Genomic DNA, 14,949 nt, shown 5'->3' on the forward strand with positions numbered 1-14,949 from the left:
ATAACAGGCAAATGAGAACAGTTAAAAATATAAGCAAATAAAAGCTAACTTCTGTGAATACCGAAATGAGTAAGTGCCTTCTGTGAATACCAAAATGGTAGTAAGTTTAGGATTTTGTCTTAAGTTAGTTCTGTGAATCGGGCCCAGTGTGTCCCAACACAGGAATGACTTGCCAGCAAATGGCGGACGCCTTGCATCAACACATGGGGGTGAAGGCACTGTTTTGCACATGACAGCAGCTAATGAACAGCCAACATTGTGAAAGAGTGGCAGCACACACCACCACAGCAGCAGCGCACAGACACACATCACACCCAATGGGTGCCTGGAGATCAGAAACAAACTCACGTCAACAAGCCAAGGGCCACTCAAAGATCTGCTAACAGTGTGTGCCCAGGAAGCTGGGCTGAGGTGACAGAGGGTGACACACAGAGGGAGGGAGAGAAGGACAGAGAGGGAGGGAGAGGGGGACAGAGAGGGAGGGAGAGGGGGACAGAGAGGGAGGGAGACACAGGGAGACGGACAGAGGGAGGAGGCTGACACACAGAGGGAGGGAGAGGGTGACAGAGAGGGAGGGAGAGGGTGACAGAGAGGGAGGGAGACACAGGGAGACGGACAGAGGGAGGAGGCTGACACACAGAGGGAGGGAGAGGGGGACAGAGAGGGAGGGAGAGGGGGACAGAGAGGGAGGGAGACACAGGGAGACGGACAGAGGGAGGAGGCTGACACACAGAGGGAGGGAGAGGGTGACAGAGAGGGAGGGAGACACAGGGAGACGGACAGAGGGAGGAGGCTGACACACAGAGGGAGGGAGAGGGGGACAGAGAGGGAGGGAGAGGGGGACAGAGAGGGAGGGAGACACAGGGAGAGCAAATCAGCCGTGTGGTGTGTGGGAATGTCTGCTCGTCAGCAGGTAGACTGCGTGCATGTAGCCAAGGGTGGCCCATGCCAGAACCCCCCCTCTTCTCCATGGCAAAACACAGGGCCATGTCACAACCTGTGCACGAGCACAATGACAGCTACCTGCATCACATAAGTGTGTGGAACAAATCCATGTGCACATGTACAGTGCTACACGGAAGGCGCCAATGCATGGCTCGCAACACCTGCCCACTCCACGGCTGACTGCAGTCACACTTGACGCAGCAAGTAAGACTGTGCCACACATAGTGAAAGGTGCCAAACTGGTGCCCAAGGGACACACCCATGCACAAGTGCACTGTGAGTGGAATGCAAGACAGATCCTAATTCCAAGAGGAAATGTGCCAACTTAGGAAATGATGAAACATGGATGTTGCATGGACCAAAATTAACATTGTCTCTCTCACACACAGGTCAACGTCGTGGTGCACCCCCCAACACTGGGGGGGAACACTCACAGGACCCGGATCTGCAGGAGCCCGATCCCACCGGCAGCGACCACTCTCACCACTCTGTGGACGACCCCGACCGACCTGGCCCCTCTGGTGTCCTACCGCCTGCAGCACCTGCGTCAGGTACAACTGTGCCAACCACCACCCCCACTCCCGCCACATCCCAGGAGACACCCAGGATCCCTGCCCCAACACCACAATGCAGCCAGGCTGGCCAGGAGGGACACGGTGTCCCGGGCACCCAGGAGGAGGCAGGCGACAACGCCAATGCCACCCCTCAGGGGTCCCGGAGACCCGATGTGCCCACAAGGGCAGGCCAGGCCAGGCGCAAGTGGGCAGGGGTGGTGGGAGTGGAGGACGGCGGAGGCACGAGCCTGACCAGTTGGCTGGGGATCCGGTATTTTCCCATGTCCGTAACATCCTGGACTCATACCGGCAGGACACCACGGGCATGGCCCAGGTTGTGTCCACCCTCAATGAGATCAAGGGGAGCCTCGATGAGATAAAGACCCAGCAGGCCCAGGAACATGCGGAGCTACATGCCTGTCTACTGGTACACCAACGGAGGATGGAGGACAGACAGGCTGAGCAAGTGACGGCATTCCAGGGGATTCACGCTACACTCCGTCGGATGGCCGACAACATGGCCGACCCTCCCTGTGCCAGAAGGCGGAGAACATCACCACCCACAGGGAGGGATCAGGAGGAGGAGGAGGAGGAAACATCCGACGGAGCATCCAAGATGTCGTCACGGCCTGCTGGTGAGGTTCCCCGCAGGAGGCCGGGTCGTCCACGGAAAGGACCGTGAGGGTCGGCGCTACATCACCATCTCCCAGGACACCTGGCCTGGCACCTGGCCCACTGGAGCAACAGCATCACAGCATCAAGAGACATTCTCTGCCACATGGCCCTGCTGGTCACTGGCTGACCAATGTTGACAAAGACTGTGGCATGGACTCTGAGGACATCCAATGGCAAGGACACCAACTACCCTACTGAACTTTGGATTCAAAATTCCCGGAAAGACACTCACTTTGTTTCCCCCCCCCCCCCCAATAATAAATCACACTATGAAGAGTAGATGCCTGCTGGTAGCAATATTACCTAACATGTGTCTTGTAAAGTCAAAACATGCCTGAGTCATCTTTTGACTTCAACCACCCACACCCTGGGGCCTGAGTCTGGCACAGGACACATGGGTCACAGTGTATTAGGCAAGATAGACATGGAGCACCATACACACCCGTGATGGGCCCAACAAGCTGAGGGGGTTACCGAACAACCGTGCTGACACACACATTGAGTACAGCAACAGTCATGCGCAGAGGTCAGGGATCCAGTCCAGTGTCCTGGGGGCACCCAGGTATGTGTAGACAGGGGGCAGAAACATGTCCTGCAAGCTTGAGTCCGGTGGATGCAGAGAATGGGGGCCTGGCCAACGTTGGATGCATGGGGATGGCACATGTCACAATACCCACACAGTCATGGACATCATGCCCAATACACAGTCTCAGCCCACACACACAGCTTGCATCTTGTCACTCGACACATTGACACATAGCCACAATCAGGGAATACCATGCCAGACAAGCAGGATGCACCGTGGCAACACATCAGCATTGACTGAGAAGAGGCACCTTGGAGGCATAGGGACACCTTTATTAGTCATGTATTCGGGATTGCAGAGGCAACTCGAAGTACACATGAACACATCATGTGGAGTAACATGTGGGTCCAACACTGGCACCCCCCTTCAGCAGCACACATGCGTGTTCGCCATGGAACTGGCACACAAGCGTCGGCTAACAGCTAAATACCCACAGCTGCACACGGAGAGCCTGCCATACACCAAAGATCCACGGATGTCGAAGTCCCACACCATGTCAAGCCAATGCTAACCGAATGTGTCCGAGGGCAGTGTCACACACATTGATGCCATCATCACAATCCCCTATCCCATCACTGATGACTGACAACCAGGCAGACCATCTATTCAGGTGTACACAGCTGCATGTCGTGTCCCATGGGGATGCGACATGGCTGCAGAGGAACCAAACACCGACAGGGGCAGTGTGCACACATCGTGAACAACTGCCACACCCAATACACCCCAGATGCATCCCTTACCCCATGGAGACTTCCAAACGTTTCCGTGCCTGTAACGCTGAGTCAGCCCACGATGTCATGTCCATGAGGAATAGCAGTGCCACAACAATGCAACCAGCAGACGGCATGCGCAGGTACCTGGGGAAGAGAAACACACAAGAAGTCAGCCACAAAAAGCACAGCCACTTGCATGTGCATTTACTCGACACATGTATGGATGACAACATGCTAGGTCACAATTATGACTGAGGAAGTACACCCATCACTGGCACCATCACTCCAGTGACACACCCACACACACCTCTGACTCACGTGCCATACATGCAGGTGGAGACACACATCACAACGCATGCCACACGGGGACCAATGCGTGCACACTCAGACACTGGTACTCACCACTATGCAAAGAAGTCGCGTATGAGCCGAGTCCGGATGTCCTCTTGCGGCTCCACATCCTCCACATCACTAGCCCCATTGCCAAGCCCTTCGTCCTCCACGGGTGGATGGTCCTCGTCATGTTGATTCAGGATGAGTGGCACTGCTCTTTCAACTGCCATGTTGTGCAGCATGCAGCAGACCATGAAGATCTTGCAGACCTTCGCAGGGGCATATGGGAGTGCGCCGCCAGTCTTGTGGAGGCACCTGAATCGGCTCTTCAGCATGCCAAACGTCCTCTCTATCACTCGCCTTGTCCGGCCATGGGCGGTGTTGTAGCGGAGCTGGGCCGGCGTGATGGGGTTGCGGAGAGGTGTGAGCAGCCAAGGCATGTTGGGATAGCCAGCGTCCCCTACATTGAAAGCACATGGTCATCGTTATAAGTGGTGAAGCGGTCGTGCTGGTAGGCTTTACAGAATACAGGACAGACAGACTGTACCCACCAACAACACATGCCCGTTCGTTGCGCAGCTGCATCATCATATCAGGCATCCCACTACGCCTCATGATGTAGGCATCGTGTGCTGATCCTGGAAAATGAGCACAGACATGTGAAATCACCATGTTGGACAGACACACCACAAGGGCATTGATGGAGTGGTAGTGCTTCCGATTGTGGTACGCCACCTCCCGTGCGTGTGGTGGTACCAAAGCTACATGTGTCCCATCTATGGACCCAATGACATGGGGCATCCCTCCCAGGGCATAGAATCCACGCTTGACCTCAGTCATCTGTTCAGGGGTTGGGAACTTGATGAAGTCATCCAGGTGAATCAACATGTCCTCTAAGAAATCATGCAGCACACCACTGAACGTGCTCTGGGACATGCCACCAACATGAGCTATGGTATCTTGAAAGGTACCCGTGGCAAGAAAATGTAGGGCAGCCATTACCTTCAGCTGGGGTGTCAGTGCCGTGGGATACCTGTGCTGCGGTTGCAGGTGTGGTGCCAGTCTCGCCGTCAACTCCAGAATCAACGGTTGGGTGAAGCGGTAGAGCCGGATGCTGTCATTATCCTGCATGGCAGCCAAGTCTGGAATTCTTGGGGCAAGAGGCGGCGCTCTGCAGTAATTTGGAAGTGACAACGAAGAGTGAGTGCACTACGACAACAACTCATGTGTACTGAGCACATGTTAATCTGGCAATACACACATGCTACATAGGGAGTCAGGTATGTGCTACATGGCCAGGACACGTATGGATGCAAGGTGACACTCCTTCAAAGACCCAGCTACACACGGAGATTGAGAACCTCCCCATGCCACGCCATGGGAATAGCTGTGTCCCAGTGCAAGTGAACAGCCAGACGCAAGACAGGAGTGACATACGCCCACACATCAGCAGCAGTAGGATGCCGATTGCAGAGATTGGTAGCGGAACACTGGAGCCACAGGTCACATGACATTACACTAGGCCAGCCCACACACCTTGCCATGAAGGTGCACATGTCATGACTCACCACACATACCTTGTGAGGATGCTGACATGTCCTTGTCACACTACTCCGTGTCCCATGCATACATGTGCACCTCACATCCGATACCACATGTGGCATGGTGTGCGGAACAGTGTGCAATGACAATCTACACACAGACACATGTTGGTTGCTGCAACGGCTGCAGCTTTTGAGGGTGCTCCAACATCAACCGGATGGGAATCCCCCACACATACATGACACAGTCACATTGTGCACCATGGGTAGTGACAAGTCAGGTGTCATGACCCCTGTACCGGGCATCAGGGGACACTTCCGTGTGTTGGTGTCCGTGCCATGCCAGTGACGCTCACCCCAAGTGCGCAGTACGACATGCACACATGTCAAAGGAGTCAAGGGCATGCCTGGCACACATCGCACCATCACACAGTACATCTGTACACATCTCATCATACATCTGGTGCCTTCTCGACTCAGGAGTAATGTTCCACATCACAGGCCTTTCACACCTGTGCCCCACACATGTAGTGATGCACAGACGATACCTCGATGTCAATTAATGGACAAGTATGTCCATCCATGGAGAAGTATGTCCGCCCTATCCCTACCTGTGTGCCGCCTGTCACCACTGTGATGTGTGAATACCGCTGTACTGCTGCAAAGAGGGCCTGTGTGCGTTCCCATATCACTATGGGAGTGCTGCCGTATGTGTACCCATTGTGATGGCGAGCGTACAGGCATGTGTACGGCCCGTACCACTACGAGTACGCATACGCGAGGCCACACATACTGATAGTGAACGTAGTCACGCGTGTACGGGCCGTTGCAATGCATTTGGGGTGCCCTAGGGCCCCGGAACGCACCGTACCTGTGTGTGGAGCTCAAAATTACATAGGGGACACATATGGGACAAGTATTAAGGCCTACATGCATGCTGGTTGTCATGGAGACCAAGTTCAAAATTCGAATTTCTTCTGGAAGGCGAACAGCAGAAGTCAGTTGGAATAAAAATACTTTGTTGCAATGTGTTTGTGGAGCTGACATCATGCAGGAGAATGAAACCGAGAGAGTACACACAGACTGCTAGGTTTGAAGGGATTGGTGGAAACATAGGATGCAAATGTGAGTGACCAATCACTCTGTACTCCTGTGCATGAGACTGGGCAGAAAGGCACATATAAGGCAGCCAGGTCCCATGAGGGAGTACTTGCCTGCACATCTTTGAATTCGTCGACCCAGCTGCTGCTACTGATTCCCTGGAACCATGTCAAGGGCTGTGGAGAGGTCACAGCCATTCACCCTGGAGGAGAACATGGCATTGCTGGATGTGATCCTCCCACAGTACCCCATGCTGTATGGGCGACCAGGGTATCAGGTGAGTGCATAGGCCACTGGCACAGGCTGTCCCTATGTTGTGACTGTGACTTCTGCCATTGTGTCCTGGTGTGACACACATGCCATGTACTGTTGGGGGGGTCGCAGGGGGGGGGATGCCTGATGTCTCCCAGCAGTGCCCTGAGACAGGAGGGGTGTGTGCCTATCACTAACAGAAGTGCCCTGAGACAGGAGGGGTGTGTGCCTATCACTAACAGCAGTGCCCTGAGACAGGAGGGGTGGGTACAGAGTGCTCCCAGCAGTGCCCTGAGACAGGAGGGGTGGGTACAGTGTGCTCCCAGCAGTGCCCTGAGACAGGAGGGGTGGGGGCCTATCACTCACAGCAGTGCCCTGAGACAGGAGGGGTGGGTGTGATGCACAGTGTGAGCCTTGATCATTGATTGTGACATTGCCATCATTCCACCTGTGTACCCACTATGGCACGTACTGCTTTTTCCCTCACCAGAGGATCATGTCCCTATGACAAAGGTGCAATGCGTTGGCTGCATGACATGCCTTGTTGTTACCAGCTAATTTGTTATCAAATGTCTCTCTGTGACATGTGGCTGGTGTATTGATGTGGTGTCACTTGTTCTTCCTCACAGGTAGGCGCCACTGCCAAGGAGCAGATCTGGCTGACCGCCGTCAGTGCCGTGAGGGGTGTGGATGGTCGGCGGCGGAGCCTGTCCCAGGTGAGGAAATGCTGGCAGGATATCCGGTGCTGGACGCGGAGGATTGCACGGGTCCTGCTGGAGGACTCACCTGAGAGCCACAAGAACCACGGGCGCCGCCGTCTGAGCCACCTCCACAGGCGTGTGCTGCCGGTGGTCTTTCCAGACTTGGATAGGTGCTTACAGGCGAAGCAGCAGCCAGAAGGGGGTAGGTACATGTGTGTGTTGTGTGTCACCGGCATTTGTAAGGGCACAGTAGCATGAATTCACTGCCAGGGTTTAAAGGTGCTGTGCAGATCCATTTTGCCCCAGTATAGCGCTGCGCCCATGCCACCCTTCCCCTCCTTGCAATGTGTTCCCTGGTCTGTGTGTAGTCACTCCTTCACAAGGTAATGTAGGCTGGCGCTTTGTCCACGAGAACTATGCCTGTAGCATCATGTGTGGGGTTGGTGTGTAACAGGTTTTGGGACCTTGGCTGTGCCCTGTCAAGTTCACTGCATGTGGGTTCCATGTCAGTTGGCACTGATGCTGACTCTAGACATGGGAGTTGGTCTCTCATGTGTCATGCCTTACAGCGCGCATGTCCTATGTAGTGGCCTGTGACATGATGTGCATGAGTGTGCGATACGCATAGTGCAGGGATGGTGGCGTGGGTTGCAGTCATTACCATTCAGGAGCATGGAGTTGCGTGGCCACTACTGTCCCCTGGGGCACCTTTTCATCAGTGTTGTATGTTTCATCATAAACGTGGACACTCTCAGTGTCTACAGCGTAGGTTGTGCTCTGTGCCATTGTCCCCTGGCACTATGTATATAGACGTGCTATTTTGTACAGGTGTCCACTGTGCAGCCTGACCTGAATGTCCTTCTTCATACTCACAGTTGCTAGTGCCTGTGTGTCTTGTTATACTCATCTGAGGATGGGCACTGGTACCTCATTATTTGTACAGGCGCACCTTGGCTGTTTGGCGTCCAATCTTGCATTTTGCCTGCCCCTGTGTTTATCACCCAGACTATGAGATGTTGGTGCCACCTGTGTCTCAACTATTTGCCTCGTGTAGGGGGTGGTTGGGGCGGGCAAAGCCTATATGTCAAATCCAGATTTCTACTTGCTGGGTCTGGGCAGTGTGTGATGTTTGTCTGGACACACACGCAAGGTGCAGTGACCGAGTCATGTTGTGCATGTTTTCAGCATTACCTATGCAGCATGTGTCTCAAGTTCATGGATGTGGTCCCTGGTCATCGGTATTTTCGCCAACGCTGTGTGGTGCAGATGCAGTGCTGGATTGTCCCCAGGGCCTGGGTGCTATGTCAGACTCCGTTTCCTGTCTTTAGCTATTGTCTCATGCTCTCCATGGTATTTCAGTGGCATGGTGGCTCAACCAACTGTGTGTTTCATGCCCTACATCGGTACCTTGTTTAGTAGATGTTAGAGATCTTCCTTTTCAGGCTATGCAATGTTACCTATGTAGATTGGACTCATGTGACAGATGTGTACAGGTGTCTGATTAATTTCTGTCTCTCCACCCTGTCCACAGCATCGTTGGGGGACACAGAGGGAGACATGGACACAGACCAGGCAGAGGGACCGAGCACCAGTGCCAGCCGTGACATCGGGGCTGGCACATCGAGTGGGACAGAGGCGGAGGAGAGTGTGGCCGAGGACCTGTCGACTGGCACATCAGAATACGAAGCTGACAGGTCCGAGGAGGATGTCTCCGAGTGGGCGGAGGCTGCACCAGCAGCTGACAGTGGAACAACACCTCGCACCGCCCCCTCCGTTCCCATCAGCCGCCTCCCACTTGCTCGTGTCCCTTCCCAGCGTGCCCGGTCACCGCATGTCTCCTTCATGCCAGGCACCGCACCCCCTGCCCCTGTCTCCACTGCTGCCGCCAATGCTGAGTCTGTGGACATCCAGCGGCAACTGCAGGTTGGTCAGGCTGCGATCCTTAATGTCCTCCATGCCCACGGGCAAACCCTCAACAACATCGAGGCATAATTGGAGGGCATTCATTCATCGCAGGCTGACCAACGCAACTTGCTGAGGTCCATAGACTCCACACTGACTGCAGCAGTGGGTCTCCTGCAGCGCGACCTACCCCCACCTACCTCTGCCCCATCCACACTTCCCACTCCCATGTCTGTCCCACGTACACCCAGACGTCGGCATGCACCCACATCAACAGACACAGGCACCACACCAGCAGGGAAGGTCCACCGCACTCCTCCTGACACGCACACACAGGGTGAGGTAGGCACACCCACTGGGTCGGGGGGCAAACGTGTGACACGCAGCCATAGTGGGAGTCCGCATTCCACCCAGTCCACTCCCTCCAAATCCCCTCCCCTCAGCTCTCCTGGCCACAAGGACTCCTTCATGGCCGCTCTGTCCCTGAGCCCCACAGTGACACCACCCCGCAAGCGGTCAAGGAAGTCCTCGGTCACGGTGGTTGATTCTCCCCCCCTGTCTACGCCCTCCCCCGGTGGCACTGCGACCCATCCCTCTGACCCCCCCCCTCCTTGGGGCCTGTGGATCCTTCGGGTGCAGGGGACTCCCTGGAGGACCTTGCAAAGGTGTGTAGTGCCATCCTGGCCTCCGCCTTTGGCCCTGCCCCACCCCCAGTGGTGGAGTCCTCCATCCCTGCACCCACAACGCCTCCCCTTTGCCCTGATGTCCCTGCGGTGCCTGGTGCTTCCCCCCCCCCCTGATGGCCTCACCCCTGTGGAAGACGACGGCATGTAACTGTGCAGGCAAGCTAGGGGACACGCATCCCACTGTGTCCCCCATCCAGCTGAGACTTATTGACTGCCCTATGGGCTTTGTGAATAATTAACTGCCTGCAATCCACGGACACTGTGATCATGCTGAATAAAGCTTTATTTTTTTTTCATTCTGACACTACTGCTATGCTGGTATTGGTGTTGGTGGCGCTGCTACATGGTTTTGGGTGGTGTTTATGTGTTGGGTGTGTGGGAAATGTAGTAGTGGGCTGCTCATTGGGGGGACCCTGGGATCTGTGTGCCATCACAAGGTGTTAGCTAACTTTCTTTGTTCATGTAAGCAGTTACTGCATGGAGCTATTGTCCCAGGGTGAATTCCTCCCTCTGTGTACCCTGATCTCTTCCCTGCAGGGTGTTCCCAATCTTCAGCGCAGAGCTGTGTCTACATGAGCTGTGTGTGTGACGGAGCCCTTCTACTTTGGCCATCCATGCAGATCCTTGGTGATCACTGTACTTGTGTGTGGAGTCTGTTGACATGAGTTCATGGGGACATGTTCCCTTGTAGGCAGTATGCATGTGGGTACTTCCAGCCTCACACACATGTGTTGCACCCCTCCTGTCTCAGGGCACTGCTGGGAGTGTTAGGCACCCACCCCTCCTGTCTCAGGGCACTGCTGGGAGGACTCTGCACCCACCCCTCCTGTCTCTGGGCACTGCTGGGAGGACTCTGCACCCACCCCTCCTGTCTCAGGGCACTGCTGGGAGGACTCAGCGCACACCCCTCCTGTCTCAGGGCACTGCTGGGAGTGTTAGGCACACACCCCTCCTGTCTCAGGGCACTGCTGGGAGTGTTAGGCACCCACCCCTCCTGTCTCTGGGCACTGCTGGGAGGACTCTGCACCCACCCCTCCTGTCTCAGGGCACTGCTGGGAGGACTCTGCACCCACCCCTCCTGTCTCTGGGCACTGCTGGGAGGACTCAGCACCCACCCCTCCTGTATCAGGGCACTGCTGGGAGGACTCTGCACCCACCCCTCCTGTCTCTGGGCACTGCTGGGAGGACTCTGCACCCACCCCTCCTGTCTCAGGGCACTGCTGGGAGGACTCTGCACCCACCCCTCCTGTCTCAGGGCACTGCTGGGAGGACTCAGCACCCACCCCTCCTGTCTCAGGGCACTGCTGGGAGTGTTAGGCACACACCCCTCCTGTCTCAAGGCACTGCTGGGAGTGATAGGCACCCACCCCTCCTGTCTCAGGGCACTGCTGGGAGTGATAGGCACCCACCCCTCCTGTCTCAGGGCACTGCTGGGAGTGTTAGGCACACACCCCTCCTGTCTCAGGGCACTGCTGGGAGTGTTAGGCACCCACCCCTCCTGTCTCAGGGCACTGCTGGGAGGACTCTGCACCCACCCCTCCTGTCTCTGGGCACTGCTGGGAGGACTCTGCACCCACCCCTCCTGTCTCAGGGCACTGCTGGGAGGACTCTGCACCCACCCCTCCTGTCTCAGGGCACTGCTGGGAGTGATGGGCACACACCCCTTCTGTCTCAGGGCACTGCTGGGAGGACTCCACACCCACCCCTCCTGTCTCAGGGCACTGCTGGGAGGACTCTGCACACACACCTCCTATTTCTGGATATGTACGCTTGGAACATACACGGTGGGGGTACGCTCCATGCATACGAGGGTGAGGGTACGGGTCGTACTTACACTGTTGGGGTGGGGGTACGCTCTATGCATACGCGGGTGAGGGTACGGGTCGTACTTACACTGTTGGGGTGGGGGTACGCTCCATGCATGCGTGGGTGAGGGTACGGGTCGTACTTACACTGTTGGGGTGGGGGTACGGTACGTACATACGCGGTTGGGGTGGGGGTACGCTCCATGCATACACGGGTGAGGGTACGGGTCGTACTTACACTGTGGGGGTACGCTCCATGCATGCGCGGGTGAGGGTACGAGTCGTACTTACACTGTTGGGGTGGGGGTACGCTCCATGCATACGCGGGTGAGGGTACGGGTCGTACTTACACTGTTGGGGTGGGGGTACGGTACGTACATACGCGGTTGGGGTGGGGGTACGCTCCATGCATATGCGGGTGAGGGTACGGGTCGTACTTACACTGTTGGGGTGGGGGTACGCTCCATGCATACGAGGGTGAGGGTACGGGTCGTACTTACACTGTTGGGGTGGGGGTACGGTACGTACATACGCGGTTGGGGTGGGGGTACGCTCCATGCATACGCGGGTGAGGGTACGGGTCGTACTTACACTGTTGGGGTGGGGGTACGCTCCATGCATACGAGGGTGAGGGTACGGGTCGTACTTACACTGGTGGGGTGGGTGTACGTTCCATGCATGGGGGGGTGGGGGTAGGGTCCGTACATCTCTATCCCCACGCTATGTGATGCTTGTGCGGGCCGTACCCAGGCCTTTGCCACGTGGGTACGATCCGTCCCGCCATTGTTGGGGTGACGTGGGTGTGGGCCTGGTACGTCTCGTACCCACGCTCTTGAGGCGTGGGTACGGGACGTACCGGTCTGGTTGTGTTGCCGGTTCGCGTGGTGACGGACTTCCGTTGTGGCGGTCGCTGGCTTAGCTGGACACGCCCCCACCCCCTCGTAGTGACCAGGGCATGGGTGTCAGGTATGTCCTGGGCATGTGTGGTGTGTGACTTTGGTGGGGGTTTTGTGGCCTGCCCTGGTCCTGCCACCCCCACCCCCCCCCTTTCCCCCCTCCCTTAGTTGTTCTGACCTTCTGCGGCGTCTGCGTCGGAACCTGTAGAGGAGGTGGACTGCTATGAGGGCCGGGATGACACGTAGGTTCGGGTCCATGTCTGTCCGTCGCATACGTGTCCTCCTTGATCGCGGGGTCCTGTCTGTCCGTCGCGTACTGGTGGTCCTTGTTCGCGTCGTCCTGTCGCGTACTGGTCCTCCTTGTTCGCGTCGTCCTGACTGTCCGTCGCGTACTGGTGGTCCTTGTTCGCGTCGTCCTGATTTCCCGGCAGTTTTTGGCAGCCGGAAAATATTCACCGTGCGGGATGACGTCGGTGCGAATCGTGATTCCTGGTTCGTGAATGGCAGGCTGCGAGCGTCCCGACGTCAGGTCGGCCCTTTCCCGGATCGCATTGGTAGGTTTATTTTGTTCGGTCGGGCTTTTTTACGAATCGTACGGAAATGGTGTTCCGTGCGAATCGTAATTCCTTGTTTGTAAATTTTGACGACCGGGTACGCGTCGGACGGAGATTTTGCTCCGTCCGACGGTTCGTACCCGGTTTTTACCGGATCGTGATCGGCACCACAGTGTTAATAACAATATTTGCAATATGTTAGACAATTTATTAAATGTGTCAATGGCTTTAGGATGTTTCCATAATCCTACGCGCGTTTCGGCATGTGCCTTCGTCAGGGGGCCATACAGTATATTCACCAGTGCCTAAATGGAATACAGAAAGCTATCAAGAGCATGCTCAGTCAATCAATGGACACAGTCAATAACACAGCTATGTAAGGCCCATACATAACATAGCGTATGTGGCATTTTAAATAAAAACGTTTAAAATCACTAGTCCGATTTTCAAATCTTACAGTTTCTTAACATGAACTGAACGGTTTTGCACCTTAAAAACCATCACCAATAGTGGAGTCGTATCTCATGCCCTTATAATTCTAACTAAAAAAGTACAAAGGACATGCAAATGTAGCTTGTGGCCTTGCCAAAGGGAGTTAAGTAAGATGAAAAGGTCAAGGATGAATATGAAAAGACGAGTAAGTGGATGAAGGTGAATGGGAAAGGGTGGCGTCGTAACCCAAATGGGATCAAACAGTTAAAATGAGAGGTAGAAAGAATAGAGTACCAAAATACACTGAACTGGCCAGATTGAAGTCATATCTGTTTATAAATGGTAACTCACAGGTCTAATTGGTGGAGCAACAGAATCACTGACACGTGAAAGGAGCTTCAAAACGGCTCTGTAACCATATATATATATGTGTCAATGGTTAATAACAGAACAAAAAAATGTAAAGTAAATGAACTGTGGGGTCTCTAAGAGCAAGCGAGGCCTGAATAGCAAAGATGTGGGACCGACCTGTTCTATGCTTGTCGTCTCTCGTCAGCAAGTCATATAGGTCATGTAGTGCGAGTGTTCATGCGAATGCCCTGTATATGAGCAGTCAGAGCTTGAGGAATACGATTATCTAAAAATGGAAACAGATTCGTGAATTGACAGATGGTATTGTGGACACAGAAACTAGCGTGGCTTGCGGTTAATTCACATAAGATGTGACTGTGGATCCATATCGGCTTACCTCGAATGTGATCCAGGGTAGCCTCGATTGAAACGGGGTAATAATTTTAACGTATTCCGTAACTAAAAAGATATCTACAATGCGGGATGGAAGACAATGTGTTAGATGTACGGACTTGATCAAAATCGTGCGTACAGGTAGTAAAGTGTCACGGGGGTTGAAAGATTTGCTTACTTGAGTTTAAAAAGGACCCAAACAGAATTCTTGTTGTCAAATAGTATCCTCAGATCGTTTCAGCCGGTAGTCATATCACGTACTCTTCGGAACTCAGGCGGAAAGGGTGGGAGCATGAACCCAAACTGTGTTTAAATAGAAAAATTCTAAAGGTACGGGACCAACGATGCTAGAGCTTCCGTTAGACTAAAGATAGAGACATGGACTATCATGAACAGAGATCACGGAGCCAATGGAAAACGGCGGCCATCTTGTAGGGGATAATTCACGGAGAAAACATGTGATGGGATACTTCTGGGTAATGAAAATAATATGTAATAAGCTACATTTGTACAGATACGTAAATTGCTA

The sequence above is a fragment of the Triturus cristatus genome, chromosome 5_1 (assembly GCF_964204655.1).
Source record: "Triturus cristatus chromosome 5_1, aTriCri1.1, whole genome shotgun sequence".
Classification (NCBI taxonomy): Eukaryota; Metazoa; Chordata; class Amphibia; order Caudata; family Salamandridae; genus Triturus; species Triturus cristatus.